Genomic DNA, 27,057 nt, shown 5'->3' on the forward strand with positions numbered 1-27,057 from the left:
TGGGTCCACTGAGCAGTCGGGGCCATCTCGCGGCTCCGATGCCCTCCGCTCTGTTGGCAAAGACCAACCAGGGTCTGAGATAGAGGCTAGCGGGTTGTGCTTTCGCTTGGGGAAGGGCAAACTGCTGGCATCATCTCTTGGTGGAGGAGTTAGATGCCTTGACGCCGGGTAAAAGCGATAGGTCTCGGCCTGCCAGAACTGCGGGGCCATTTGGAAATGCGGGTTCCAGAGCCTCCGCGTGATTCCCATATCCGGAGCCATCAGCACCACTGCAGCCGTCGGGTCTTGGGCTGGCTAAAGGGTGGTGCCTCCCACACGACTCCCCCAAGGCACCCCACCCCCTGATTTGTGACGCAGAGGCTGATGCCCCTGTGATTGACTCCGCGTCACAGGTGCATGTTTTCCCACCCTGCAAGCACCTCACAAGCCCAGGCCTGTCCGCACCCCACCCCAGGCCTGCGCGACTCGGATCGCCTTTTCCGCGCTGGGTGTCTTAGATTCGCGAGAGTCTTGGACCGCCCCGGATCCAGCCAGCTGCCTTGCTGTGCTGCGCTTGTCGGGGGCTGAGGGGCTGGCGCCCTGGAGGTGATGGTGCCCACGCCGGACTCCATGTGAGGGGGAGCATAGAGCCCTGAGGCGTTGGCAGTGGGGCGCAGTGCACCCGGCAGCGGGGAACAAAAGAAGGAGAAAGGTAGGCACCAAGACACAAAGCGCCTGGCAAAAGGCTTTGGTCTATGTTCAGGGTAGTGCTCTTCCGAATTCAACTTTTAGGGACAGTTTAGTTGCACACCATGAGCCGATGGGATCTTCAATCGGGTTTGAGATCTTGTTAATTGGTGCAGGATACTGTGAATTTCTGCTAAAGCACAGTGTCATTTGGGCACCGAAGAAAGAACTGTTGGCAAGGTCTCCTTGAGCCTTGGGAAGAATGGAGGAAATATTCGACTTCCCCATTTGGAGAATTTGTGATATTCTGACAAGCACAGGAGGACAGAATCAAAGGGCCCTACATCTTGTAGTTTGTCCCTATGAAACCTATTCCTGCCAAGAATATAGTAAACCTAGGTAAAATGAGACCCAAGAGACACACCCAGAGATGCCCTCTCATTGCACAGATGGGGTCTCTCCTCTCTAAGCCAATTCAGCAGTTGAAGTCTCTGTGCCCCTCCACCCCCTAATGTGGACATGATTCCCAGTGCTGCAAATCTCCCTGGAAACATGGGAGAGAAGTCTGGGGGATGAGCCGAGTCCCAGCATCAGGAATTCAGAAAGCCTGCTTGACCCAAAGGGAAAGAGGAAGAAGAGACAAAATAATGATTCAGTGGCTGGGAGATGTCAGAGTCCACATTTTATTCTTTTGGTTATAGCTAGCCATTGTATGGAAACACACTGTCCTTTATGGTGTAGTGGGCTGGCTGCAGGGGATTGTTGAGCTATGTTCCAGGAGCCTTGAGGCCTGAAGATGATCATATACAGATACACCATTGACAATGTGCCTGTGCGATTGGGAAATCCTTGTTTCTGCTGCTCCTTTCATCCAGGGTGTGGACAGGTGAGTAAAAAAAAATGTGGATGCAGAATAAATAAACACGAGGGTGGACAAAGGGTAAATTTGCGTATTTGGAAGTACTAGTGGTGAATGAGAGGGAGGGATAAGGGATATGGCTTGTATGAGTTAGATTTTTCTTTTTATTTCTTTTCCTGGAATAAGGCAAATATTGTCCCAAATGATCATGGTCGTTAATACACACCTATGTGATGATATTGTGAGCTGTTGATTGTCCACCATAAATGAAATGCATTGGTGTTAAGACCTATCAAAAAATATTTTAAAAAACCAGAAAAAGAAGGAAAGAAAAAGTTAAAGGCAAGAATGTGCATATATAGAGTTTTATTCCAAAGTTCCCACTTTTCCCATACTGCAACACTGAGCAGAGGTGTGCAAGTTTGCAATCATTTTATTCCCCATGTAGACAGTCACGGTAAATGAAAGTTCTGGATTAACAGGCTCACTGACAGAAGAAGGAGTGAAAGAGTGTCTCTTATTCCTAAAAAGCCTTCAACTGATTGACTTAAGATTAAGATTCAAACCAGCACACATGTGCATATAGAAAATTACCCAAGCCTGTACCCCTACATCCATTACGCACATCAGAAAATAGGTTATTTCCCACACCCGAAAGCCCTGTTCAGGCCTCATCCCAATCTCTTCACCCTCTACTCTCAAAAGCACAACCTTAATGTATTAAAAATGTGTAAAGCTTTACTTTTTTCTTAACTATTTAATCAAGTTAAATATTCTATGTTGTTTATTTAGTGGCTGACTTTCTCACACAACATTATATTTATGCGGTTCATCTCTGTTACATGTAGTTAGTGCCTTTTATTTGATCTCATATTCTATTGTATAAATATACTACCATTTATCCGTTCTATTGTTGCAGAGGTTAGCTTTATTTCCAGTTCAGGTCTGTTATAAATAATGTTCATGTGAACATTTTTGTACATGTTTTGGTACACATATATGTTCATATTTCTGATGGTTATAAAACTTGGAATAGAAGACTGGGTCATAAGGTATGAGTATGTTCAAAGTTACTTGATAATGCAAAGTAGCTTTCTAAAGTGTTAGTACCAACCTGAACTCTCTCCTGATGTGTATGAGCATTTCAGTCATGCAATTTGCTCATCAATAGTTTTTAAATTTTAACATTGTAAATTTCAATTTAGGGGTTTTGGCAATCATACCCAGGTTTCTGTAACCCAACAAGGGATTGAAATGACTAAATCAATCATACCTTTTACTGCTGGTCTGTTTCTACTTCATATTTGTTCCTAATGACCCTATTTTAAATCTTGGGGTGCTTACCAGGACCCATCCACATTGGGGTGCCGTGAACTCTAGGTTCTGTTCCCTGAGGTCCACTCAGTCTCCCAGGCTTCATTTAAGAGTCAGTCTTTGCTTTGAAGGGAAATATCTGCTCCTAGGCCCTCCTATTCCATGGACTTTGTCCCCATATGGTGACATGAAAGAATAGTTGTTGTGTGCGTAAATGTGCTTGTGTATGTGTGTTTCCTATGTTTTTTTCATGCTGGAATCCTGATCTGAAGTTTCATCTTGTGGATCATGTGAAAATCCATTTCCATGTTGGCAGGGTCCTCAGAGTAAGTCTAACTAGATCAACACCCATCCACTTATGTGCATAGTTTGATATATCCACCAGTTTAGAAGCTTATATGAAAAAAACAGACCATCATACATTATGAATTCAGTGGTGACAGATAATCTACTTTGCCAGATACTTTTACTATTTTCCCCAAAGGGTTGAGATGCGTAAAAGTTGGGTTTTTATCCTGTTTACCGGAGGTCCAAGTTGAGGATGCTGGGGAACGGGAACTTTTCCAGGGTTCCAAGATGACAATGGCTGGAATCAAACCCAGGCACAGGTGACCTAGTCCCAAGGTCCATACTCTTCCAACAGTCCTGTGCAGTCCCAGAGTGGAGCCTGTCAATGGAGGTGGATGGATGGGGTGGAGAGAAAAATCAGTGGTGCCCTAGAATGTGGCAATAAGCAAGGCCCAAAAAAATTGCTAGAATTTTCTAAACTAAAGAATATTTTCTCTTTGACAGGAACAAAGAAACAACTTGGCACCAGCACTGTTTTCCTGACCAAGGGCTTGGATTCATAACCTCTGAATTGCCAAGAAATAGAAGAATAATTCTCAAACTAGTCTGTGTGGCTGCAGTTTATGAGCTGAGCTCCCCTTGGCACTTAACTCAGCTACAGGGGGCCTGTTGACCCTAATTAGCAACTGCCCTTAATTTCTTCTCACTGGAGAGGACCCACATTGCCCAACTCTCTTGAAGAAAACCCTCAGCCCAGACCTTCATTCACAGCACAATGTCCTTGCAACATACCTGGCAGAACTCTAAGTAGAAGCCAGCTGCCCCATCTGCCTGGATTTCCTGACAGACTCTGTCACTATCAAATGTGGGCACAACTTCTGCCACTCCTGCATCCAACAGTCCTGGGAGAATCTATAGGACAGGCTCCCTTTGACCTATCTGTGGGCACCAATGCCGAGAGTAACACTTGAGGAGCAATGTCCAGTTGGGAAAGATGAGTGAAGTTTCCAAGCTCCTCTACATCATCAGAAGCAAAAAGAAGAGGCAGAAAGAGGCACACTTGTGCAAGCAGCACAGTCAGATCCTGACCCTTTTGTGTGAGGAGGATCAAGAGGTGCCGTGTCTCTTGTGTGCTCAGTCCCCTGACCACCAGGGTCACCATATGAAGCCAATAAAGGAAGCTGCCTCTTACCTCAGGAAAAGACTTCACAGTTACATTATGTCCCTGAAGAGACAAGGGACATACCTAGAAAAACTAACAGCCACCTATGACAGAAAACTATTAGAACTGAGAGAGAAGGTGGAAATCCACAGGCAGAAATTATTCTCTGAACTTGAACACCTGAATCAGATTTTAGAATGTGAGCAAGAGGTAGTTCTGATAAGGTTGGCTGATGAAGAGAAGGAAATTAAACAGAAACTTGAAAATATTGCATCATTTTCAGATTATATCTCCACACTCAAAAGTTTGCTAAAAGAGGTTGCAGAGAAGAGTGTGATGTCAGAGGTGAAATTGCTGGCAGATACCAAAGACTATCCACCAGAGGCATGAAAGTCTTAAATCTCCAGCCCTCTATTCTTTCCAGTTAAGGAAAGAAGGACTGAGTTTTCCTCTGCAGTAATCAGCTCTGCAGAAAATTAAACAGAAATTTACAGGAGACATTAGACTTGACCCCAAGACAGCATATATGAATCTGCTTTTCTCTGAGGATAGAAAATCTGGGACATTTGTGAAGAAAAAGAAAAGGTTTCATCCTAATCCAAAGAGACTTATGATTGATCTGGTAGTACTTGGTTCTGAAGGATTTGATTTTACAGACATTATTGGGAGGTCCAGGTGGGTGACAAGCCTGAATGGACTGTGGGGGCTTGTAAAGACTCACTTTCCAGGAAGGGGAAGCAACTCCTGTCAGGACAGAACAGATGCTGGACAATCCAGCTGTTGGATGGAGTCTATGTTGCAGAAGGTACTGCTCCAGTCACTCTTCCATTAATAGAAAAGCCCAGAGGAATCGGCATTTATCTGGAATATGAGTTGGGTAAGATTTCATTTTATGGTTTGAATGAGAGGTCTTATATCCATACCTTCACTAACAGATATTCTGAAATACTCAAGCTTAAATTCTGTATTGGACAAAATTATAAATTTCTTAATATCTGTATAGTAACAGATGATGAGTGAGAAACTCAATGCTGCATTGTCTTCTTGTAATTTTTGGAGAGTAGGTAGAATGGTGCACAACTGTCCATGAATTTAGTACTAAGATTTTTTTAAATGCTTCTATGAGTGAAACACACAAAGTTGTTTCAGCTTATAATTGTTTCAATGGATGCTGTTGGAACTAACAGATATCGTGGGTAGAGCTTTGTAAATAGTTTGTGGAATTGCAATATTAGAGTGTATAAAACTGTAGCTTTTCACCTCCAACAAATACATTGTGGATATGTATACATGTGTTCTGAACTTACACACTTATATGTTTTACAAGTACCTTTAAAATTGTGGACACCATTTAAACAGGCAATTCCCTGTGAATCTCTCAGGATTTTGTACATCTTGTGAAGAGAGGAGCTGACTGATCTGCCCTATCTTTTCAAGGGTGATTGTACTGGGAGCAGTCTTGTAAGGTAGATAAAGTATTTCCATCTGGAGCAAAGGGCAAGTTTGTTTACTGTAGTGTAAAATAAAAATTATCTTCTCCCTCCAAAGCAAATGTCAGCTGGTTTACTGCTCATTATAAAGTATTTGGGTTTTGCTAATTACCAGTGTTGTGTCCTAACTCAAAGTCTCACAGAAAACATGGGATTAATGCCTATTTTGCCAAATATAAGAGCATCATATGAGACAAGATCCATGAACAGATGGGAGCCACAGTGGGAAAGTACAGGTATTGCCCTGTATTAAAGCTTCATGCACCACAGGACCTCTTGTCTCTGGCAACAAATACAGGGCATAGCTTTCATCATCCATTCCAAGGACTTTTCAAAATATAATAAGCCACAAAGGTCAAAGTTGTAGTGGCTCCATCTAGTCTGTACAGTGTCTATTAATTTTTCCAAGCCCAGATGAAATTTGCCAGTTGGGACATTTTTGCCGTATGCAATTTTGCCTAGTAACAAATCTGACATCACACTTCAAGGTTATTAGAAGAACAGATGTAGGAGTTAAGTGAAATTAATTCAAGATAAGAAACAGATGCACAATAAGAAAATATTTTGCTACTGTTCTAGTTTGCTAGCTGCTGGAATGCAACACACCAGAGATGGATTGGTTTTTAATAAAAGGGGATTTATTTTGTTAGTTCTTCAGAGGAAAGGCAGCAAACTTTCCACTGAGGTTCTTTCTTACTGTGGGAAGGCACAGGATGATCTCTGCTGGCCTTCTCTCCAGGACTCTGGGTTCCAACAACTTTCCCCAGGGTGATTTCTTTCTGCATCCCCAAAGTCCTGGGCTGAGCTGTGAGTGCTGAGATGAGGTATGCTGAGCTGCATGGGCTATGCTATATTGTGCTCTCTCATTTAAGCACCAGCTGATTAAGTCAAATGTCATTCATTGCAACAGGCATGCCTCCTAGCTGACTGCAGATGTAATAAACAACAGATGAGGTTCATGTACCATTGGCTCATGTCCACCACAACAGAACTAGGTCCCTTCACCTGGCCAAGTTGACAACTGAGTCTTATTACCACAATTACCCTTTTTAGAAACAGCATTTTGATGAACAATTGCATATAACAAACTGAATTTTTAAGTTAAAAATTTGGTAAGTTCTGACAAATGATATATTCATGAAACCATCACCACAATCAAGATAAGAAAAAATTTTCTCACCTTCTAAGGTGTGTTTGTGCCTCTTTGTAGACAGTTCCTTCCTCCACCCCTCCTCAACACCCTAATCCCCAGGAAACCACAAAGGACCTGTCTGCTATTATATATTAGTTTACATTTTCTAGAATTCTAGATCAGTGACATAATATACTTTATAATGTTTGATAGCAATTCATAAACTTTTGCAGGACAACCTACATTTTCAGAGGCTGGGCAAGATCTAAACCTAGGTGAAAGCACTCCAACACTCAAACAGATTCCTTTGCCCATGTGTTTTTCTTAGTTCTACCTTTTAACTCTGGCTCATACATCTTTTACATTTCCAAGTTTCCATTTTAAAGTACATGATTTATTTGGGATGCAATCTCAAATGTAACTGCCAAGTCTGATAATACAATGACAGTTCTCTAAGTGGTTTGAGGGTGACATGAATGGATGGAGAGAATGATATGGGAAGATGGAAATGTGACAGAAAAACCCTGTGGAGTTGAAAAGTTACTCATTGTAGTACTTACTTTCCACTTCTGCATTTCTGTATTACCTCACAAGTCTGCTGCATAGATTCAACTGGACCTTTAGGTGAAGCACTTGAAATAATATATATAAAATGTTAACTCAGTAAGTGATGGCTACACGTGGGAAACAAACTAGACAGCCAAATACATTGTGAGAAACAATCCAGAGAACAGCATACTCACAGGTATTCAGAAAACACCCGCTGTATTTATATTTCCCAGTCAGGCTTTTCCTTGGCAACACAAGTGCCAGCATAAGAGAAAATAATAGAAAAAAGTACTTGTAGCATATATAAGTTGCTCTCATTTTGATATATGTGATGGGGAATGTTCTATACATATACACATATAAATCATATAAATGTTTGCTTTTATACAGAAACTATTTGGGCAATTCAAGAAATCATTAATCATTAACTAATAGAGGATAGTGATAGAAGCTGTTGTGCACCCATTCTACAGAGTGAAATTTTTCTATAACATTTCCTATATAGTTATACTCTTAAAACCTTTTACATCAGATGTGTCTTGAAAGCAGTAATGTATGTAAATTAAATGAAAATTGTGCTCTCTTCTGAGTAGATGGCATTCACATGATGATGAGGAAAAGTCTACATTCAGTTGCTTCCCTCTCCCTCTGCATTGTAGCACCTTGATTGGGGAAGCTGTTATCCTTGCTTCCAGACTCTGGTCAACATGCATGCACCCTGAGCACTCAACAAATTTGTTGAAATAATAAATGAATGAAATAATAAGTCAATGGATGTGATGTCAATTAGATATTGTATAACTTAATATAAAGTCACTGAGAAAGATCAGGTCTGTAGATACAGATTCAAATGTTATCACAACTTTGGTAGCAGCTGAAACCACATACCACAGAGAATTTATTTAAACTACATGTTCAGGTCCTCCAAAAGTACAATTCTGGTACATTATGCCTAAGGATATCTGCTCCCAACCCTGACTTGACACAGCCCACCAGAGAACTGCTTTCTCCTTCTCCAATACTCCTACAGGGCCTCCAACATCCGCAGTTAACATAGAGGAAGGAGAGACATTGCTAAAAGGAGTTTGTCTCTAAATGTATATCTATAGAAGTTGAGGATTCTATGAATGAGTTTGGCATTCCAGAAGGGACAGCCAAGTGTAGATTCTGGAAATGTGTGCCTTTTTAGGAAGAGAGAAAATTAAGATGGCCTAAGAACTAGGCTTGTGAGAGGTTGACCTTAGAAGGATTTAGTCATCATTGAATGGAATAATCAAATGTTGAGCCAAGTGCTCAGAGTAATCAGGAAATCTAAAATCAAATCTAATCTCTAAAATAAGGAAGCAAGATGCTGATATTTTAAAAGTTTATTGAATCTTGTGCTATGCTTAATTTCTATTATTTAAAAATAAAATGTTCAAAGAGATGTACCTCTGTTTTGTTTATTCTCAAACAAAACTAAAATGGAAGTTGAGGAAAGGTGTCACCTTTCCAGTCTCCCTGAAATGGTGGGTGTTCTAGTTTGCTAGCTGCCGGAATGCAACACACCAGAGACAGATTGGCTTTTAATAAAAGGGGATTTATTTTGTTGGTTCTTCAGAGGAAAGGCAGCTAACTTTCCACTGAGGCTCTTTTCTTACGTGGAAGGCACAGGATGGTCTCTGCTGGTCTTCTCTCCAAGCCCCTGGGTTCCAACAACTTTCCCCGGGGTAACTTCTCCAAAGGCCTGGGCTAAGCTGCAAGTGCTGTGATGAGGAATGCTGAGCTGCTAGACTGTGCTACATTGCTTCTCTCATTTAAGCACAAGCCAATTAAGTTAAACGTCACTCATTGCAGCAGACACGCCTCCTAGCCGACTGCGGATGTAATTAGCAACAGATGAGATTCACCTACCATTGGCTCATGTCCACAGCAACAGAACTAGGTGCTTTCACCTGGCCAAGTTGACAACTGAATCTAACTACCACAGTGGGGAAGCATGGAACCAGACCCAGATATCACAAGTTGTATAAGGGCAGGCCTCTAGGGTTACTCACATATCATATAAGTGAGCAGAGCCCTACTGTCTGCCTTGATATTTCCTCTGTATCAATTTACATCTATGTCAGTTATTTTTGTGGAGTTAAGGGAGAATAAAGAGTTCTGAAATCTTTGAGATGAAAGTATGAGAGATGAGCCTCAAAGAAGGGAGTCAGAGAGAACTGACCTTGGCTGGAATGGAGAAGCAATACACAAGCCAATTTCAAAAAATTAGAATTTGAAAAAATATTTTCTATTTGCAGAATATTTTAATTATACTAAATAGTAGAAAGAATATTTTAATGAGTTCCATATATGAAGAAACCAACTTAAATGATGATAAATTCATTGCTGATTTTTATTTATCTCTACCACCACCAGCTCTCCTTCCACCACATTACTTTGAAGCAAATACATAAGCATTTTTTGATAATATGAGTGAACATTCTTAATATATTTGTTATAAAATACACTTTAAAATTAAAAGAAAACTGTGCTCGCTTTGGCAGCACATATACTAAAATTGGAACGATACAGAGAAGATTAGCATGGCCCTGCACAAGGATGACATGCAAATTCGTGAAGCATTCCATATTTTTTTTAAAAATTAAAAGAAAACTAATACTAATATTGAAACAAAATATTAGCAATATTTTTATTATGATCAGATATCCACCTTCCCAGTTAAATTATACTATTTAAGAACATATTGTTTGAAACTAGAACTACATTGTAATTGGATTAAAGAGCTTTTAAGTCTAATAGCTCTGTTCCCTAGGGAGGGAAAGTAAAGTATTTGAGACCTTGGTGTGCAGGGAGAAAGTGAGAGTATTTGCACAAATAAAGGAGTAAAAGAGAGGGTGGCTTAGCCAGAGGGAGGCAGGCAGATACTGTAAACAATGGTTACATTTATAGAAAAATATTTTTATTGTAGAATATGTAAATCATATAGAATAGTAGGGAAAATTATATAATAAATCCCATATAAACATCTAGTAATTCATGCACCACTAATCACCTACTTCTCATTGTTCTGAAGTAAATCCTAGAATCATAGGTTTTTATATATCTATAGTATATCATGTATCTCTTGAGTATAGAGTGTCCTTTCAAAAAATAATCATACTATATTACCAGGTTTATAACAATGATCTGTTTTGTTATTATTACATATCCACTGTCTGAATTATTTTTTATTTTCAAAATGAAAAGTCCAGAATCAGAAAAATGAAGGTAACATTTTGTCCAGTACATGTTTTCTATCTCTTTAATTGTTCTAGTTTGCTAGATGCTGGAATGCAAAATACCAGAAACAGAATGGCTTTTAAAAAGGGGAATTTAATAAGTTGTTAGTTTACAGTTCTGAGACTGAGAAAATGTCCCAATTAAAACAAGTCTATAGAATAATTTCCAATCAAAGGTATCCAGGGAAAGATACCTTGGTTCAAGAAGGCTGATGAAGTTAGGGTTTCTCTCTCAAGTGAGAAGGCACATGGTAAACACAGAGTTTCTCTCTTATCTGGAAGGACACATGGTGAAGACGACTCTACTTCTTGCGGCTATGTCATTTTGCTCTGCTCTCTCTGAATTTCTCTCTCTCTCCAAAAAATTCCTCTTTTATAGGACTTCAGAAACTTATCAAGAGCCACCCAAATGGATGGAGACATGTCATCACCTAATCCAGTTTAACAACCAGTATTGACTAAATCACATCATCCAGGGAGATGATCTGATTACAGTTTCAAACATACAGTATTGAATAAGGATTATTCTACCTTTATGAAATGGGATTTTGATTAAAACATGGCTTTTCTAGGGAACATGCATCCTTTCATACCAACACACTAATATATGTTGTACTGTTTGCTATTTTTTGATTAAGAAACCTGGCAGTTGTCTCACAGAGATATTCACAACCTGGATTTTGTTAATTGTGTCTCTATATTATCAGGATTTCCATTGCTTCATAGAGCTGTGGTCCTTTCCTGACTTAGAGGACAACTGTTGCAATTGCCACCATTATTTATAGTTGGAGATATTGACATATGCAGTGGTTAACTGGGGCTTATAGAGGTGAATGGAAGGAGGAAGAAACAGGACAAAACAGCTTTAGATTCCTGAGGACCCTGGAAATTCCATAGCCTGCATACCAGGAAAGAGAGAGAACACTGAGGAGAATTCAGATCCTCACACTCTCTAGTTCCTGGAAGTACAAACCTCATTGAAGGGAGAATTCATCATAGCACAATGGTCTTTATAGCCTTCATGGATGACCTCAAAGCAGAGGCCAAGTGCCCCATCTTCTTGAAGCACCTAGGAGACCCAGTGACTATTGACTATAGGCACAACTTCTGTGTCTCCTGCATCCACCAGTGCTGGGATGATCTACCACACAGCTGCAGTAACCAAAAGAGTGTGAGAAGGGCATGAGGACAGATACATAGATGAGTTGTATAGAAATAAGAACTAATAAATAGTAGCTTTTATTCAACTGGTTTTCAACCAAAATCAAAGAAAATTTTGTGGGAAATAGTGTTTTGCACAAATTGTATAGGGATAATGGATATACACATGCCACAAAAAATGTTGGACCCATGCTTCACACTATACACAAGAATGAGCTCAAAACAGATCACAGATCAAAATAAAAGAGGTAAAACTAAAAACTATTCAAAAAATATAGGCATAACTGTTCATTATCTTGGATTAGGCAAAGATTTCTTAGATATGATACTTAAAGCATGTGATAAAAGACAATTAATTAAATGTACTTGATCAAAATGCAAAAGTTTTGTTTTTCAATAGACACCTTTAAGAAAGTGAAAAAACAAACCACAGACTGGAAGAACATGTCATACATATTTCATAAGAGACTTGTACACAGAATATACAAAGAATACTTACAAATGAATATAAAAAAGAGAAATGATGCAATTTTAAAATGTGCAGAATAAAGGAATATACATTTCTCCCAAGAAGATAAAATAATAGCCAATAAGTAGAAATTTTTGAAAATTCAAACAACTTCACGGCAAACTTTTGGCAACCACCTTCTTCATTGCATCATGTAGAGTTCTTCAGTGTTCACAACTCTGAATTTGGTGGTACCTCCTCTGACTTCTAAAGGCAATTTCCTTGTCCTCCAATCCACCAGTTATCCAACAGTTGTTTCAGCCCTGAATTCTAATCTTTTACAGCCAACATATTTAAAATGGAAATAGTATATACTAGACTGTGTCCACTCAATTTCTGAAAACTTGATTAGCTGCACAATGCCTCAGAATTCTATTCTTCTTTTATTGCATTTTCTTCTTCATCAGCACACGGTAACACCTTTTGTGCATAGTTTCCTATAATCATTTGGCTAAGGATGAAACAATTCAGTTCTGTTCACATGATAAACTGGTACTACCTAAGAGTGGATGGCTTGAGCAGTGTGGGAATACTCAGAGTGGGCAGTATCATCCCAGAGTAGGCAGAAAATTGATTAATACTTCCTACTGTCATTTTGCCCTTAAGCAAAGATGGCCACATTTATAAATCTGTATTATTTCATAGGAAGTAACTATTGATTAAGTGTCAATGTTAAGGAATTATAAGGAATGAGATTGAAAATTGATGAAAAAGGATATCTGGAAAGTTGCCTATGGATGTGTATCTTGGAAGGAACACAAAGTGTGAGCATATTTGCATCCTATAGAAATGTTTGCTAGTGGAAAACACAAACTTAGGAAAATGACAATAGATAGAAGGTAAGAGGCCATTCTGTGGATGTTAATCTCAGTCTTTGCTCAACACACACATAAATAAAAAGAATATGCTGCCAGTAATGGAGGTTATTCACATGGACTTTATAACATTGTGTCATGGCGAGGTTCATGTGTCAACTTGGCCAGGTGGTGGTGCCCATTTGTCTGGTTGGGCAAGTGCTGCCTGTCTGTTGCTATGAGGACATTTCATGGAATTAAGTCACGATCATGTTGGCTGCATCCAAAGCTGATTGCATTTGTAATCAGCCAAGGGGAGTATCTTCTGTAATGAGTAATATTTAATCTAATCACTGGGAGGCTTTTAAGGAGGATTCAGAAGTGATAGGCTATGTTCCTGCTTTGGCCAATGAGCCTCTCCTGTGGAGTGTGTCCAGATAATTCATTGGAATTGTCAGCTTCACAGCCTGCCTTATGGATTTTGGACCTTATGTTCCCATGGCTATGTGAGATGCTTTTATAAATTTTATATCTATGGATATTTCCTATTGATTCTGTTTCTCTAGAGATTCCTAGCTAATACAGCTTGGTATTGAGAATGGTTCTTAAGAAACAGAATCTTGGGCGGGCCGCGGTGGCTCAGCGGGCAAAGTGCTTGCCTGCTATGCCGGAGGACCTCGGTTCGATTCCCGGCCCCAGCCCATGTAACAAAAACGGAGAAACAGAATACAATAAAACAAGAAAATGTTTAAAGATGTTTCCCTTTCTTCCTTCCTTCCTTCCTTCCTTCCTTCTATCCTTCCTTCCTTCTCTCTGTCTTTAAAAAAAAAAAAAAAAGAAACAGAATCTTAAAAATGGGTTTTTATGATTGGGTTTCTATTCTGATGGGACTCAAAGACACTAAGGACTCTGATTCCCATAATCAGAATGATACTGCCAATCCATGGGGTGAGTTGGCAAAAGAGATAGTCAAAATATCACCATTGGATTCTTCTAATGCTTCCCTTATATGAAGCCAGGCTCTGGGGGGATAATGTTTTATATATATATATTTTAAAAAATTTTTATTAGTTAAAAAATTACAAGAAAGAAACACAAACATTACCAACACATGCTCATTCCGCTCTACACATACACTCAGGAATTCACAATATCATCACATAATTGCATATTCATCATCATAATCATTTCCCAGAACATTTGCATCAATTCAGAAAAAGAAATAAAAAGACAACAGAAAAATAAAACAAAAACAGAAAAAAAAATTTTACATACCATACTCCTTACCCCTCCGTTTCATTGATCACTAACATTTCAAATTAAATTTATTTTAACATTTGTTCCCCTTATTATTTATTTTTATTCTATATGTTCTACTCATCTGTCAACAAGGTAGATAAAAGGAGCATCAGACACAAGGTTTTCACAATCACACAGTCACATTGTGAAAGTTATATCATTATATAATCATCATCAAGAAACATGTCTACTGGAACACAGCTCTACATTTTCAGGCAGTTCTCTCCAGCCTCTCCATTACAACTTGGATAACAAGATGATATCTACTTAATGCATAAGAATAGCCTCCAGGATAACCTTCAACTCTGTTTGGAATCTCTCAGCCATTGAGACTTTGTCTCATTTCATTCTTCCCCTTTTTGGTCAAGAAGGTTTTCTCAATCCCTTGATGTTGGGTCTCAGCTCATTATAGAGTTTTTCTCAATCCCTTGATGCTGAATCTCAGCTCATTCTGGGATTTCTGTCCCACATTGCCAGGAAGATCCACACCCCTGGGAGTCATGTCCCACGTAGACAGGGGGAAGGTGGTGAGTTTGTTCACTGTGTTGGCTGGAGAGAGAGACCACATCTGAGCAACAAAAGAGGTTCTCTTGAGGGTGACTTTTAGGCTTAATTTTAAGTAGGCTTGACCTATCTCCTGTGGGGTTAAGTTTCATATGAACAAACCCCAAGACTGGGGACTCAGTCTACAGCTTTGGTTGTCCACACTGGCTGTGAGACTATCAAGAATTCAACTAGGGGAAGTTGAGTTTTCCCCCATTCTCACCATTTCCCGTAGGGTACTCTGCAAATACTTTTCCACTTACTGATCAAATCACTCTGGGATTCATCAAGGAATCACCTGGACAAACCAACAAAATCTCATGTCCTACACAAAGTTCCACGCACTTAAGGTGTTCAATCAACTATCTACATAAGTTATATTAGGAAATGCACTAGTCAAAATATAAATTTGTACCAAATAAACATTTTTTGCTTCAGTCTCACACACAAGTTGAAATTTTTAAATATTAATTACCATCTATTTTCAGCACACTGCAGTAATGACATTCCTTTGTTCTTCCTCATTCACAAACATTTTTACAATTTGTACATTTAGTCACTATTATTATACACTCTAGGCATTCCTACATTATACCATCTCAATTTTTAATGTCTATCTTTCTTTGTGATTTCATTTATGCCTCCAGCCCTCCTCCCTCTATCATTCTCACATGCAGCTTCATTCAGTGTTTTAATATAATTGTATTGCAGTTAGGTAATATTGTTCTGTCCATTTCTGAGTTTTTGTATTCAGTCCTGTTGCACAATCTGTATCCCTTCAGCTCCAGCTACCCAGTATCTTACCTTATTTCTATCTCCTGATGGTCTTTGTTACCAACGAAATATTCCAAGTTTATTCACTAATGTCAGTTCTTATCAGTGAGACCATACAGTATTTGTCCTTTTGTTCTGGCTTATCACACTCAGCATAATGTCCTTAAGGTCCATTCATGTTGTTACATATTTCATAACTTTATTCTGTCTTACAGCTGCATAAAATTCCATCCTGTGTATATGCCACAGTTTGTTTAGCCAACCGTCTGTTGATGGACATTTTGGCTGTTTCCATCTCTTGGTAATTGTAAATAATGCTGCTATAAACATTGGTGTGCAAATGTCCATTTGTGTCCTTGCCCTTATGTCCTTTGAGTAGAGACAGCATATAGATGGGTCCTGTTTTTTAATCCATTCTGCCAGACTATGTCTTTTGATTGGGGAGTTTAATCCATTAACATTCAGTGTTATTAATGCACGGGTAGTACTTTCTTCTACTATTTTGCCTTCTGGATTTTATATGTCATATCTAATTTTCCTTCTTTTACTTTTACTCATAGTCTTCCTCTCTACACTCTTCTCCACACCTCTCTCTTCTGTCTTTGTATCTGTCTCTAGTGCTCCCTTTAGTATTTCTTGCAGAGCTGGTCTCTTGGTCACAAATTCTCTCGGTGATTTTTTGTCTGAAAATGTTTTAATTTATCCCTCATTTTTGAAGGACAATTTTGCTGGATATAGAATTCTTGGTTGGCAGTTTTTCTCTTTTAATAATTTAAGTATATCATCCCACTGTCTTCTCACCTCCGTGGTTTCTGCTGAGAGAGCTACACATAATCTTATTGGGCTTCCCTTGTACATGATGTACTGCTTTTCTCTTGCTGCTTTCAAGATTCTCTCTTTCTGTTTAACCTCTGACATTCTGATTAGTAAATGTCTTGGAGTACATCTATTTGGATCTATTTTCTTTGAGGTATGCTGCACTTCTTGGATCTGTAATTTTAAGTCTTTCATAAGAGTTGGGAAATTTTCAGCGATAATTTCCTCCATTAGTTTTTCTCCTCCTTTTCCCTTCTCTTCTCCTTCTGGGACACCCACAACACGTATATTCGTGCACTTCATATTGTCCTTCAATTCCCTGAGTTCCTGCTCATATTTTTCGATTTTTCCCCTATATTTTCTTTTTCTTGCCAGATTTCAGATATTCCATCCTCCAGTTCACTAATTCTATGTTCTGTCTTTCAAAATCTACCATTGTAGGTTTCCATTATTTTTTTTCCATCTCTTTTACCTTGCCTTTCATTCTCATAGGTTCTGGAATTTGTTTTTTCATACTTTCAATTTCTTCTTTTTGTTCATTACTTGCCTTCTTTATATCCTTTCCCAATTCATTGATTTGGTTTTTGATGGGGTTTTCCATGTTTGTTTGTATATTTTGAATTAATTGTTTCAGCTCCTGTATTTCATTTGAATTGTTGGTTTGTTCCTTTGACTAGACCATATCTTCAATTTTCCTAGTGTGATTTGCTATTTTTTGCTGCTGTCTAGGCATTTAATTACCTTAATTAGATTATTCTAGAGATTGCTTTCACTTCTTTTACCTAGGGTTTTCTTCCTGGGTGAATTTGTTTTCTATCTGTTCTTTGACATTCCATTCAGCTTTATCTTGACCTCTAAATTAAGTTTTAACAGAGGAGAATTTTTCAGTTCTTGTTTTCTTGTTTCTTGCCCTGCTTGTATGGTGCCTTTTCTCCCCCACCCTTAGGAGGGTCTACTTAGGTATTACAGACCCCAACTGGATTTTCCCAGACCAAACTGGCCTCCTGTCAGGAGGAAAGAGTTACCTGCATCGGTTTTCCCTGAGGGTGAGACCCAGCAAGTTGAAAGGCTTTCCTGTGAAGTGTCTGGACTCTGTTTTTCTTATTCTGCCCACTATGTGGTGCTTGTCTGCCTGCAGGTCCTACCAGCATAAGATGATGTGGTACCTTTAACTTTGGCAGACTCTCCCTGCTGGGGGCGTGGTGGAGACAGAAGAGAGGTTGTAGGCTGGTTTTAATGGCTTCAAATTACCAAACCCTGGGGGTCTGAATTCCTTGAGGGAGGGATTCCACCTGAGTTGGGCTTCACCCCTCCTCTGGGAAGGCACAGGCTCCAGACAAGCCCACAAACGAGCTCACTTCCACCTATGCCTGGGGCAGATCCAGCCTGAGAAATCCCACCACTATATCCAAAGGCAGTCAAACCTTTGTAGAAAGACAGCCACAAAATCCTCTGTTTCCTCCTTTTTCTTTTTTTTCTTTTTCCATCAGCCCTACCCCCTTGGTCCCAGGGCAAAAATGAGCAACCTTCACTCCGAACAGGTTCACCTGAGCTGGGGGCTTATTTTTTGTAGTCAGAATTTGTTAATCAATTCCACAATTGGCATTTGGTTGGGCTCAGCCCCTGCTGCTGGTAATGTCTCTTTCCTTTCCTCTCTGTGAAGCATCATGTTGGGGAGAGGTGCTAGCTTTGGTAACTCATGGTTCTAGGGGGTCTTGCAGCTGGTCCAGCTGATCCAGACTGGGGTACACTGTGTGTCCAGTCACTGACGTGTCCCCAGGAGCTTTTCTGTACTGTTTCTGGTTATTTAGTAGTTGTTCTGGAGGATGAACTAAAATACGCACATTGTTAAGCCACCATCTTGACCCAGAAGAGGGATAATGTTTTTGACACGTTTACAGAGTTTTTTGGAAATAGAAGGTATAGAGATGTTGGCTGGTTGTTCTTAGATTAGTGGGTGAAAAGGATGGGCCTAAAGCTTCAAATGAGAGGCTTACACACCATCTGACAGATAGAAATATTTCTATGAGTATCCTGAAGGAATATCTTATTTCCTGTAGCTGTAGACTTGAGGTCTCTGAAAATCAGACTCAGAATCTTATTGTTAGAGTATTAACTATTCAACATAAACTGAAATATCAATCACATATTGTATTGATCTATAATAGTGTAAGCCATTAAAGTGAGGGCATTGATTGGAAAGGAGTGGGACCCTGAAAAATGGGATTGTGACATGTGGATTGACAATGATGTCAGTGAAAGATTGAAACCTTAGGTCATGCTGAGTATTCTCTAGATAACCCTGTAATAGTCTGCCCTGAGGGCAGAGCTGCTCCACCTCCAGCCTGCTCTGACTGAGGAGTAGGCCATCCCACCTCCACCTGAAGTAATTAGCTCTAGAATGATTAATCCTGTTTCACCAGATGAAACTGCAAATGAATGCCCTGAAGCAAGTGGCTTGGAAGATACTTCTAATTCTTTTCATGACCCACCTCCACCATCCCTTATTTCTTCCAGGTCTATAACTAAACTAAAGCCCCAACAGGTCCAAAAAAATGAGGCACAAAGTATCACCCATGAGGAGGTACTTTATGCTCTGAAAGAACTGTGTGAGTTTTCCAATTTACATAGACAGAAATCAGGGAAATATGTGTGGCAATGGATTTTAAGGGTGTGGGATAATGGTGGGAGGAATATAAGGCTGAATCAGGCTGAATTTATTGATATGGGCCCATTACTAGTTTGGATGGTTGGCTGAAATATGGATCAAAAGTTGGCTGACATTACCTGAGGTTGAAATGCTAGAATTGCCCTGGGATAATGTAGATGAGGGGATACAGAGGCTTAGAGAGATTGAAATATTAGAGTGGATTTATCATGGAGAGCCTCCTCATATACCCCAGTGATGTCCTGAGGAAGCACCTTTTATCAGAACTGTGAGAAATAAATTTGTGAGAGTAGTGCCATCATCCCTGAGGAGCTCTACATTTGTGCTCCTCTGTAGGTCACATATTACCGTGGATATTGCTGTCACTGAGTTGGAATCCTTAAACACAATGGGGATGACCAGATCCTAAGTTGGCAGAATCCAGGTGGCAGCACTAAAACTCCAAAGACTAGGTAGATATGGCTATTATAATAGACAGCAGACTCAAAGCAGGAGTGAAAATAATCTAACTCTCAGAAACTTGTGGTGTTGGCTAGAAGATCATGGAGAACCTAGAAGTACAATAGGTGGGAAGTCTGCTAAATTCTTTTTTGGTGTTGGGTAGAAGATCATGGAGAACCTAGAAGTACAATAGATAGGCAGTTTGCTAAATTCTTGTTTGAAAAGAGTTCTAGGACAAGTGAACAAAAGTCTAACTTGAATTACAAAAACACAGAGTCATGGGCACTCAATCAACTTCCAGACTTAAAAATTACAGACCCAAAGCCCCTTGAATGGGGGGAGGGCCTGTCCTTTTGGGGGAGGACTCTGTTACATTGCCACGAATTTATACTGTTAATCTTCCTCCAAGCCTTCCCCAAGGAGACCTATGGCCTTTTACCAGGGTAACAGTGCACTGGGGAAAAGGAAATCATCAAATATTTTGGGGATTATTAGACACAGGTTCACAAGTTACATTAATTCCAGGGGACCCAAAATGTCACTATGGTCCACCAATCAGAGTGATGGCTTATGGGGGTCAGGTGATGTGGTAGTTAGATTCAGTTGTCAACTTGGCCAGGTGAAGGCACCTAGTTCTGTTGCTGTGGTCATAAGCCAATGGCAGTTGAACCTCATCTGTTGCTGATTTACATCTTCAGTCAGTTAGGAGGCATGCCTGCTGCAAAGAATGATGTTTGACTTAATTGGCTGGTGCTTAAATGAGAGAGCACAACGTAGCACAGCCAAGTAGCTCGGAATTCCTCATTTCAGCACTTATAGCTCAGCCCAGGCCTTTGGAGATGCAGAAAGAAGTCACCCCAGGGAAAGTTGTTGAAACCCAGAGGCCTGGAGAGAAGGCTGGCAGAGACCATCCTGTGCCTTCCCATGTAAGAAAGAACCTCAGTGGAAAGTTAGCTGCCTTTCCTCTGAAGAGCTAACAAAATAAATCCCCTTTTATTAAAAGCCAATCCATCTCTGGTGTGTTGCATTCTGGCAGCTAGCAAACTAGAACAGATTTGGTACCAGGAGTGGGGTGCTGCTGCAGTTTGCAAATACCAGATATGTTGGAACAGTGTTTTGGATGGCTAAGGGGAAGACTTTGGAGGAACTATGAAGAGATTGATGAAGAAGTCCTGGAGTGCTTGAAGAGACTGTTGGTATAAATGGAACCACTGCCAACCTGGACAAAGGTGGACACAAAAGGGAAAAATTGGAGTTTGCAGAGTGAGGACCATGGAAGTTCGGGTCTGAAGCCAAGAAACCTCAGCCAGGAGAGTGGACTCACCCATACACATGGAGAGGATGAGTTTACCCTGAAGGGTGAGGATGAATCTCTCATCTTGTTGCAGTGGAAGAGTCATGCAGCCTCAGGCCTTGGAGAAGGTAGAGCACACTCCTTGGGGGACTGGGAGAGTCTGGCTGCCACCACATGGAGGGGTTGAGCTTGTGCCCCAGAAATGGCAGAGAGCCCAGGGGTGGCCCTGATGCCTGGGAAGAGTGGAGCTGAGAGGTAGTCTCCTCGATGTTCCCCAAGGCTGATTTGGAAAGAGGCGGGCTACTGCATAGGCCCTCAGAAAGGGTGGGACTGCCACTTTCTAAAGCCAAAGGATAAATGACTTTCAGACTTTGAAATCCAACGGTGCTTGCCTGCAGGTTTTCCTTCCAGTTTCTCCCTATGGATCCTGTGTTTATCCTCCTTTGCATATTGGCATCAGATAATTTTTTTTGAGATTCACAGGTCCACAGCCAGAAGAGAATTTTTTGCACCTGTTTAAGGTGATGTGAATAGTTGCCAAGTTGACAAGGGGTGGACATGTGGTAGTTAGATTCAGTTGTCAACTTGGCCAGGTGAAGGCACCTAGTTCTGTTGCTGTGGACATGAGCCAATGATAGGTGAACCTCATCTGTTGTTGATTTACATCTGCAGTCAGTTAGGAGGCATGCCTGCTGCAATGAATGATGTTTGACTTAATTGGCTGGTGCTTAAATGAGAGAGCACAACGTAGCACAGCCAAGAAGCTCAGCATTCCTCATCTCAGCACTCGTAGCTCAACCCAGACCTTTGGAGATGCAGAAACAAGTCACCCCGGGGAACGTTGTTGAAGCCCAGGAGCCTGGAGAGAAGGCCAGCAGAGACCATCTTGTGCCTTCCCATGTAAGAAAGAATCTCAGTGGAAAGTTAGCTGCCTTTCCTCTGAAGAGCTAACAAAATAAATCCCCTTTTATTAAAAGCCAATCCATCTCTGGTGTGTTGCGTTCCAGCAGCTGGCAAACTAGAACAGGTGAGCAATGGAAATTTAGCTCAGATCCATCTCACAGTGGGTCCAGTGGGCCCCCAGACCCATTCTGTAGTTATTTCCTTAGTTCCAGAATGCGTAATTGGAATAGACATACTGAGAAACTGGCAGAATCCACACATTGGCTTTCTAACTCTTGCAGTGAGGACTATTATCATAGGAAAGGCCAAGGGAGAGCCACTAGAACTGCTCCTACCTAGAAAAATAGTAAATCAGAAGCATTATTGGTCTCCTGGAGGAATTTCAGAGATTCCTGCCACTCTTAAGGACTTGAAGGATGCAGGGGCAGTGATTCCCACCACATCCCCATTCAACTCTCTTATTTGGCCGGTGCAGAAAACAGATGGGTTTTGGAGGATGACAGTCAATTATTATAAGCTCAACCAGGTGGTAACTCCAATTACAGCTGCTGTTCCAGATGTGATATCATTACTTGAGCAAATCAATTCATCCCATGGTATCTGGTATGCAGATATTGATCTGGCAAATGCTTTTTTTCTCAATAGCTGTTAGTAAGGACCACCAGAAACAGTTTCATTCAGCTGGTAAGGTCAGCAATATACTTTCACTGTTCTACCTCAGGGGTTCATCAACTCTCCAGCTCTGTCATAATCTTGTCTGCAGGGACCTTGATCATTTAACCCTCTCCCAAGACATCACACTGGTCCATTATATTGATAATATCATGTGGATTGGCCCTAGTGAGCAAGAACTAACAACTACTCTAGACTTATTGGTAAGGCATTTGCATGTCAGAAGATGGGAGATAATCCAACAAAAATACAGGGGCCTTCCACCTCAATGAAATTTCTAGGTGTCCAGTGGTATGGAGGTTGTTGAGATATCCTTTCTTAGATGAAGGTTAAGTTGCTGCATCTGACCAACCCCCATGACCAAAAAAAAAAATAATGCACAATGCCTTGTTGGTCTCTTTGATTTTGGCAACAACATATTCCTCATTTGGGTGTGCTACTCCGGCCCATATATCAAGTAACCAGAAAAACTGCTAATTTTCAGTGGGGACCTGAACAAGAGGAGGCTCTGTGACAGGTCCAGGTTACTGTACAAGCTGCTCTAACACTTGGACCACATGATCCAGCAGACCCAATGGTGGTGGAAATGTCAGTGGCAATAGAGATGCTGTCTGGAACCTTTGGCAGACCTCTATAGGAGAATCACAACACAGACGCTTAGGATTTTGGAGCAAAGGCTTATTTCTGCTGAAGACAACTATTCCCCTTTTGAGGAACAGCTTTTGGCCTGCTACTGGGCTTTAGTAGAGACTGAACTCTTAACCATATGCCACCAAGTTACCATGAGACTTGAGTTGCTGTCATGAACTGGGTGTTGTCTGACCACCAAGCCAAAAAGTTGGGAATGCACAGGAGCACTCCATCATAAAATAGAAATGGTGTATATGAGATAGAGTCAGAGCAGGTCCTGAAGGCACAAATAAGTTACATAAAGGAGTGGCCCAAATACGCATGGTGCACACTGCTGTCACATTACCTTCTCTTTTCCAAACCAGGGCTATGACCTCTTGGGGAGTTCCTTACAGTGAGTTGACCAAGAAACAGAAAACTCAGTCCTGATTGACAGAAGGGTCTGCACAATAAGCAGGTACCACTTGAAAGTGGGCAGCTGCAGCACTACAACTCCTTTTTGGGATGTCCCTGAAGGACAATGGTGAGGGAAAATCCACCCAATGGGCAGAGCTTCAAGCAGTCCACCTGGTTGTTCATTTTTCCTGGAAAGAGAACTGGCCAGAGGTGCATTTGTATACTGACTCATGGACTGTTGCTAATGGTTTGGTTGGATGGTCAGGGATTTGGAAAGACTTTAATTGGAAAATTGGTGACAAAGTGGTCTGGGGAAGAGGTATGTGGATAGGCTTTTTTGAGTGGGCTAAAAACATGAAGATATTTGTGACCCATGTAAATGTGCACCAGAGGGTGAATTCAGCAGAGGAAGGTTTTAATAACCAAGTGGATAGGATGACCCATTCTGTGAATACTGCTCAGCCTCTTTCCCCAGCAACTTCTGTCATTGTCCAATGGGCTCATGAACAAAGTGGTCATGATGGTAGGGATGGAGGTTATCCATGGGGTAGCAACATGGACTTTCCTTCACCAAGGCTGACCTGGCTACAACTACTGCCTAGTGTCCAATCTGCCAGCAGCAGAGAAACATACTCAGCCCCCAATATAACACCATTCCTTGAGGTAACCAGCCAGTTACATGGTGGCAGGTTGATTACATTGGACCACTCCCTTCATGGAAGGGGCAGTAATTTGTTCTATCTGGAATAGACACATACTCTAGATATGGTTTGCTTTTCCTGTACACAGTGCTTCTGCCAAAACTACCATCCATGGGCTTACAGAGTGCCTTATCCATCATCATGGTATTCCACACAGTATGGATTCTGATCAAGAAACCCACTTCACAGCAGTTGAAGTTTGGGAATGGGCACATGATCATGGAATTATCTGGTCTTACCGTGTTCTCCATCATCCAGAACCAGCAGGACTGATAGAAAGGTAGAATGGCCTTTTGAAAACTCAATTACAGTGCCAACCAGGTGGCAATACCTTGCAGGGCAAGGGCAATGTTCTCCAGGAAGCTATGTATTCTCTGATTCAGCATCCACTGAATGGTGCAGTTTCTCCCATAGCTAGAATCCATGGGTCCAGGAACCAAAGGGTGGAAATGGGAGTGACACCACTCACTATTACCCCTAGTGATGTACTAAGAAAATGTTTGCTTCTTGTCTCTGTGACCTTAAGCTCTGCTGGTCTTACAGGATTTGGTTCCAGAAGGAGGCATGTTTCCACCAGGAGAAACAACAATGATTCCATTGAACTGAAATCTAAGGCTGCCACCTGGTCACTTTGGGCTACTCATGCCCTTTGATCAACAAGCCAAAAAAGGGATTACTTTACTGGCTGGAGTGATTGACCCTGACTATCAAGGAGAAATAGAAAGCAACTACACAATGGAGGTAAAGAAGAGTTTTCTGCCCACCATTCCCAGCCACTAGGATGCAAGTATACCAGTATTTATTATGGAGGAAAAACAAAGTGAGTAGAGAGGATGTGGTTAGTGGGAGATTCTCTGCAGTGTTTCTTAGTACTTGTGAATCCTATGGTAAATGTAATGATAAAGTACAGCAACCCCAATGTAGGCAATACCTCTAATTGTACAAAACCTTCAGAAATGAAGATTTAGTATGTCCCCAGTGGACAAGGAATTATAATGAGTTGAGATGTTTGCTAAGGGAAAAGAGAATATAGAACAAATAATGGAAAAATCACATTGTCTGCACCAGCTAAAGTCATGGGAAAAGTTGCAGAAGTAATCTGTATCTTTCCTTTGTTCTATATGCATAAGCTGTATATATTAAGCCATTCTTGTTTGTCCCTTTTTCTCCCATTCACACCCTGTATAATATAGAGTGTACTGATAGTATATAATCATTAAGTTACAAGTTATCAAAGGGTTATTTTGATTCTGATACAGCAGTAATGGACATCACCCAGGAAAGGATAAGGTGACATATGAGACTTTGTGACTCCTCTGTGGGGAAGAGCGTTTGCATAAATTCAGTTGTAAAAGAGACAGCCTCATCATATTAGTCAGAAGCAAAATATGTTAGTGTTCTTCATCACAATTTACATATAATGAAATGGTTGTTATGGATGCCATATTGGCAAAGGTGTGTATTTTGTTGGTTAGTCTGTTGTCAATTTGGCACTCACTTCTAAAGTTGACAATATGCTTTCTAATGTCCCCTTTCTTCAAGACATTTTCAGTAAGTGCCAATTATACAAAAATTTCCAAGGTTTAGACAACAAAAGTGAAGCTGAAGCCATTCAACTCTCAGGCAATTCCTATTGGCATACAGTCATATGAGAAATTTTCTTTGAATTTCAAGCTTTTGGAAAATAATCTTCTATGGCAGACTGGGAAAGATGGTAGGAAGCAATTCTAATGGGCTCAGGAATTTCAACAACCTCCAGAAAAGATTTTGATACCTTCTGTCTTCAATATTTTAGGTTAGGGTCAACTTCATTTACCTCCACTTCCCCAGGTCTTTCAAAACAATTTAAGTATTTATATTACTTATTTTTATCATCTCTTAGTTATTTAAATAAATACTTAGAGTATTTTTATTTGTACTAACTACTCCAGAAAAATAGAAACATTGCATTGATGCTGGCATTACAGGAAAATTAAGAAAAACATTCTTAATTGCTGAGAAATGTATTTCCTATAAGTATGCCTGAAACATCTTTTTTGTTTTTTCCTTATAGACTTTGTATTCTGTCCCTTCCAAGATTATATATTATTTTTCTTTAGCAATTTATTCTTTCAACTGAATATTTTAAAATTGTGTGCCTGGGATCTTGAGTGGTTACATGATTTGGCTCAATGATTTTCTTACCTACAATCAATGAGATAAAGTTTTAAATACAAAAAACTTCAGGACAATCATAGTATCACTTGCTCAGTGTCCTTTGACAATACTAAGAAATATGCTTGCATTCTTATGTTGAGCTAATATTAAACTTACAATATGAACATGCCATCAGCAATGTGCAGATGGTTAATTCTATGATTATGTTTCAATCAATGCTAATATTTTTATTCTAATAAACCAACTTTAAATTCAACATTGCATTAGTACACTTAAAATATATTCATTTACTCAGCTAGTATATACTGAATGCTACTATTTTCAGGAAATATTTTATTACTTCCTCTACAATGATGGCTGAGATGCTGCATGCCTGACTTCTTAGTTGTAGTGACCAGTGATTTGAAGTAGGGATAAATACACTGTCAAGACAGTAATAAGGAAGAGGAAGTGGACTATTTAGAAATGTTTCTTCATAGGTACACAAGGATGAAGCTCTGCAGGACATTGCACACCTATTGAAGACAATGATGTTTGTTTGAAAAGTAAAAGGAAGTCTTTAAGCATTTAAAGCAAT

At 40.2% G+C, this 27,057-nt stretch overlaps 1 long non-coding RNA gene and 1 other non-coding gene across 4 annotated transcripts in view; both read left to right on the plus strand.

The window, feature by feature from the left end:
• The first annotated feature begins 421 nt into the window (after positions 1-421).
• Positions 422-27,057, plus strand: part of LOC143683075 (uncharacterized) — a 44,638-nt gene continuing 18,002 nt past the window's right edge. The window contains exons 1-4 of one of the 3 annotated variants that reach the window (XR_013175407.1): positions 422-691; positions 1,368-1,552; positions 3,632-5,166; positions 8,054-8,199. This is a non-coding gene — a long non-coding RNA (uncharacterized LOC143683075). Of the gene's footprint in view, positions 692-1,367; positions 1,553-3,631; positions 5,167-5,671; positions 6,247-8,053; positions 8,200-27,057 lie in introns of those variants that run through there. The other 2 variants (XR_013175405.1, XR_013175406.1) reach the window with 2 other exon arrangements.
• LOC143652532 (U6 spliceosomal RNA) lies at positions 9,973-10,078 on the plus strand. The gene has a single exon (XR_013160744.1). It is a non-coding gene; the product is annotated as a U6 spliceosomal RNA (small nuclear RNA).

This window comes from Tamandua tetradactyla, chromosome 1, assembly GCF_023851605.1.
Source record: "Tamandua tetradactyla isolate mTamTet1 chromosome 1, mTamTet1.pri, whole genome shotgun sequence".
Lineage (NCBI taxonomy): Eukaryota > Metazoa > Chordata > Mammalia > Pilosa > Myrmecophagidae > Tamandua > Tamandua tetradactyla.